We start from the raw sequence: 6,000 nt of genomic DNA on the forward strand, positions 1-6,000 counted from the left end.
TCTTGACTGAGATTTTGCTTCCTCGCATTTGTCTTCCTAGTACACTTCTTTCGCCTACCACTGCCTCCTTTGATAGCGGCCCCTTTACCGTTACTGACATTCGAGATATCCACCGCTCCTAGGGACTTCGCCATTGCTTCAATCTCCAGCAAATTTTTTGGGCATGTGATAACTATGTTAGGTGTGGGGCTTAACACCTGCAAGTTATCTGCTGGTGGAGCTTTAGATTGTTCCACTTCCACTTCTCCCCCCTTATCCTTCTCCTTGCCTCCACAAGTGCTTTTCCTCAGAGAAATGTTGAACAAACTTTTTGAACAAGAGCTCGAGGTAGAATCCTTCTTCACCTTCCCCTCTTGGATTCTAGGTAAAGGAGAAGCCCTCAACCATATTCCAAAAAACAAATCCTGCTCTTCAAGATCCTCAAAGCCTTCCTCGCTAAGATCCCACGCTGCCTCGCAATCTTTGAGTTGGTGGCCAAGTCTCCCACACATAAAACAAAAGGCGGGGAGCCTTTCGTATTTGAAATGGACTCGAAGGCTTTTGTCCTTGAAACGGACCATCGTACCACGCTTCAGAGGGAGTTTAAGATCAATCCTTACTTTTATCCTAAAAAATCTTCCATTTCTATGAGCCTCTTTCTGGTCTACTTCTTCAAACTCTCCAAGAATGCCACCAATCTTCCTCGCCATAGGTTCAGATCTAAGCATGAGGGGCAGCTCGTAGATCCGGACCCAGAAAACCCCATAGTGCATATTGAGTTCCGATGGTTGTTCCTCCCCAGAGACATGATTTAAGACAAGTAGATTCCTATCAAAGCTCCAAAGACCGTTTCTCAGCACCCACTTTAAGTCACGCTTGGTTGCAAATCTAAACAAGAAAAGGTTTTTGCTCAGCTCTTGTGTCTCTACCAGATTCTTCAGCTTCCACGCTCCTATTTAGAAATTTTTGGGCATGGACATAAGTAGTTACAATGTTCAATGATTGCATATGGTTGGTCATTGGTTGTTAAAGAACAAAATTTGCCTTTTCTTCTCTTGTTAATATTGTTGAGTGATTGCTAGTTGCTCTTTGTTGAAGTTGGAGTTTGTTTCTTTGAATTTTGAAATAAGAGGTTCATTTAGAGTGTGTTTGGATGAGATAATTGAGAAATTTTAAGGAATTCAAAATTCTAAGTAATTCAAATTATTTAATTGAAATTCATTCATTTGTAAATTCATTTGTTTGGATGAAATATTAAAATGATTCGTTGTTAAATTTTTGGGATCATTTTCTTAAATTTTAAAACTTTTGGGCCAAATTTAAAAAATGAAAAATAGAGACCCATTAACAATTTTTGAAAAATTGAACGGACTAACTTGTAAAATTTAAAAATTATTAAGGACATATTTGAAATTTTTGGAAATTTTTGTGGGTGAATTTGAAATTTTTATAAAATATGAAAACCATCTTGCAAATTTTGAAAAATTAATAATAAACAATTTAACATTTGCATTATATAGAGTGAATGAGCAATTTCAAATTCATTGTTTTTTTGGTGTCATTTGAAATTCCTTAAATTTAACTCGAATAAAATACATCATAAATTTACATCATTTTAACAATTCTCCATATTTTTCATCCAAACAATGAATTTTGGTCAAGTCATTTTCAATTTCCTCACAAAATTACCTTCCTTGACTAAAATGTTCCATCTAAATACACTTTAAGAGTGTGTTTAGATGAGGTAATTGAGATTTTTCAAGGAATTTAAAATTCTAAGCAATTTAAATGATTCAGTTGAAATCCATTCATTTTTAAATTCTTTTGTTTGAATGTAGTATTAAAATGATTAATTGTTAAATTTTTAAGATCATTTTCATAAATTTTAAAACTTTTGGATCAAATTAAATATATGAAAAATAAGTACTAATTTATAATTTTTGAAAATTTGAAGGACTAATTTGTAAAATTTAAAAATTAATAGAGACTTATTTGCAATTTTTTGAAAAATTTGGAGATGAATTTGAAATTTTCATAAAATATGATGATCATCTTGCAAAATTTAAAAATTTAATAATAAACAATTTAACATTTATATTATTTCAAATTTTTTATTTTTTGGTGTCATTTAAAATTCCTTAAACTTAACTTGAATAAAATACTTAATAAATTTACATTATTTTAATATTTTTTTCATATTTTATATATAAATAATAGATTTTAGTCAAATTATTTTAAATTTCCTCAAAAAATTGTTTTCTCACATTAAAATATTTCATTCAAACACACTTTAAGAGTCATATGCAATTGACCATCTCTATTGGAGTAATCACTCAAACTTCATCATTTTAATGTCACATTGAAACTAATTTCATTGATTATATTTAATTTTTCAGTTAAGGCTGTAATTTTGTTGGTATACTGCAGGGCAGAGTGCCATGGATAGTTTTGTTGGATTTATGTGGTGATGTCAAAGTAACTTTCATAGTCAATTATGCTTGCTCTGCTTATAAGAGAAAAGGCAAGTTTATCTTTTAGTAGAAGGGATTTGTAAGGAATAGATTATGAGATGAATCTCCTTAGGATGGTAGGTGCTTTCATGGTGTGCTAATTTTTTAGTCTTCTAGTAAAAAAAAAATTATAACAAATTTGAATTTAGAAATTTCCTTGCAAAACCATGGATTATTGTACTTCTCGAATTTTTTATAACAAATTATGAATATAAATTTTTTTTTGGGCACATGATTGGTTAGTTGGGGAATACCATTATTGTTTATGTGTATATTTTTTAGTTGAAGCAATGTGTAAATATACCTAGTGGAAGGGAGTCCTATTTTTTTTTTAAATTCAAGAGTATTCTAAATTATTGCAAAGACACATTCTCAATTACCAATTAAATTTAAATATTATTTTTTCAATTTCAACATATATTAGATGCGAGTTTATCCGGAGATTGTGAATTTTGAAGATTTACCTATAAATTTTGATTTTTGCGAGTTTATCATTACCTACAGAGATTTTAACAGAATATCATAAATAATAAAACAACTGCAAAGAAAACTATATTCTATGAATTTTTAACTCAAATCTACACATAAATGCGTCAAAAAAACAAAATATTTCTAGTAATAACATTTATAAATTTTGATTATAACATACTTAGATATATACATATAATAATGCAATGACATATCATAAAAATAATTTTATGTTTATTTAAGTTTTTTTCTTAATTAGTTATCTTTAATATATAATTCTTGTAAAAGATAAATTGAACAATAAATCACTATAGTTCGACCACAATGTAATAATAATTGAACAATGAAAGTATTACCTTAACAATAAAGTTAAATGACAAGTAAGAAAAAAAAAAAGAAGTTAAATGACCCACATTTTATACATTAGGTGCCACATAAACCCTTTTTATTTGATAGAGATTATGGAAAGAAATCTAATATTCTTAGTGATGTTGGTGTGTATCTATCTAACCAAGAAGCCATTCTCTTATTCTAGACAGCTTTTGTAATTTAATATGACCAATTTTGTTGATTTATTTATGCATTCTTTAGCTAAAACTAAAACAAAAGTGAAAGAATGAGATCGATCCATGACATTTTTATGGGGATCAGCATATAAAGAGAGAGTATGGCAACAATGATGGTCTAGGTTGTCCATTGTCTTGTATATGCAATATTGAATTTGAAAGAAAGAAAGGAACATACTTTCATAAACTTTACTTTTATTTTTTGTCTTACCCTTTCACTTTCCTTTGCTTTATTACGGTCTTCACTTTAGTCACTGATTTCAACATCCAAAGTTTCTTCATTTCTTCTCAATTATTTATTTGGAAAATAATATATAATATATAATATATATATATATATATATATATATATATATATATATATATATATATATATATATATATATATAATATAAGTTAAATTTTTTAAGATTCTTTCTTAAAATATTTTTTTAATTTTTAAACTAATCTCATCTCATCTTTGATTCTTCATTAGAACAAACAACTTAATTGATTCTTCCTGCCTGAAATTTGACCAATTCAATAGGCAAATAATACTCCTGATAGTAATTAATTTGAAATTTTTGCTCTTATACTAAAGTGTATTTAATATTTGTTTTGATTATTCGATGGTGATGAGGATAACTCATACATATGTAGATACTAAAGAGAGGCATGTAAGGGGAGATCCTACCCTTATATTTAACCCAAATATGTTTTAGATTCAGCTGTTTGTTGTGGGGAGATGATTGGAGATATGAGAGTAGTAGTCTCTGTTGTATGATTCAGGGGCATTATTGTAAATTGGGTCGTAATATTATATATATATTGCTTGTAACGCTATAACCCTAATAAATCACTGAAATAAAATGAAACTATAACTACTCTATAGTCACAACGTATAAACTATTGGTCGAGCTGTGTAAACAAATATCAATTGTATTCAGTGTTTTTTACTTTTTTTCTTTACTCTTTTATATTGGTCATTGTTCTACCAATTTGCATTAGATGACGATTAAACTAGGTGTGAGATTCGAGGTGACAAGGTTAGACGAAACGAGTAATTTCGAATTATGAAAAAGGAAGGTTAAGGTAATGTTGGCTCAACAAAATTTATAGAAGGCGTTGCGTGAGATAAAATTGAACGGATGATACCGATTGTGAAAAGATGAAAGAAAAGGTAGAGAGATTGATTCACCTATGTGTTTCACACGATGTGATGTATCATATCCTGGACTCAATACCACCAAAAGAGGTTTGAGACAAACTGAAAAGTTAGGATATGTCAAAGACGCTAATGAACAAATTGTTTGCGAAGCAGCTGTAACACCCCATTTTACCCGACGAATATATTTAAAATCAGAGTCAACAAAATTTCAACATATAAACGAGATGCTACACTTACTACTTAAAATCAACGACAATTGTCGCATGCAAGAAGATACATAACACTTAAAACTCAGATGAACCAATAACAATATCTTTTGATCTTTGAAAACAAATCAACTTACATTAAATAAGTAGCGGAATCACAATTATAACTTAAATGACATATTATCTTGTCCAACTGAAAAACGACAAATTACTTTTTAATATCAACTTAAAATTCAACAACTAAAATATATTAACAACGATAAAACACAAGCGTTCATCCCTGGAATTCTGGTATGACAGACTCAAGATGTCACTCACGATGTCAAGACATCTGATCTGTTATTAATTTAGCAACGATAGAATAGAAAGATCCCCGATTTATAAATACCCCTAAGAAGGAGTCCATGAGTACTGGGATCATGTTTGTTCAGTCAACATAACCAGATTGTAAACTTCATTGGTTTTGTAAATGGATCAACTATCAAACTTGAACCTGATGTTATATGCGATGTTACAACATCCAAGACTGAACAGACAATAGAATGCAGAAGATAAATAACACAGTGAATCGTTGACCCAGTTCGGTTTAACTACCTACTCTGGGGGCTACAAAGCCAGAAAGAAGATTTCACTATCAGTAGTACTATTTTATCTAAACAACCTCTGGTTTATAAATAAACAACCTCTGGTTTACCTAGTCACTACTCAATGTAACCTTTATCTTAAAACTCTATCTAAGACAAGAGAACCTCTGCTCACTCCCTAGTGATACCTAACTATTACAACCCTGTAACAGCTATTTAACCAATTAACAATGAACACTAACTTGATCTTGCTTCACAGCTTCAATCAAGAACATAATACTTAACTCTTAACTACATGTTTCAAGTGAGAACAATAAATTCTCTTACCTACAAGGTTTGAGAAGGACAGGGAAGCCATCCCACAGCCTGGGTGGTCTACCTATAGAAACCCTAATGACTACATCTTTTCTAAACAAGGTTTTCTATATTTTTTTGGTACAAAACTAGGTTACAAAGGTTTCTATTTATAACCTATTCCCAATTGGACTTGGGCTTACAAAGCGCAACACTATTGACTGTTACAAATCTGCAGATATCTTC

Source organism: Vicia villosa, linkage group LG1 (genome assembly GCF_029867415.1).
Source record: "Vicia villosa cultivar HV-30 ecotype Madison, WI linkage group LG1, Vvil1.0, whole genome shotgun sequence".
In the NCBI taxonomy this organism is placed as follows: domain Eukaryota; kingdom Viridiplantae; phylum Streptophyta; class Magnoliopsida; order Fabales; family Fabaceae; genus Vicia; species Vicia villosa.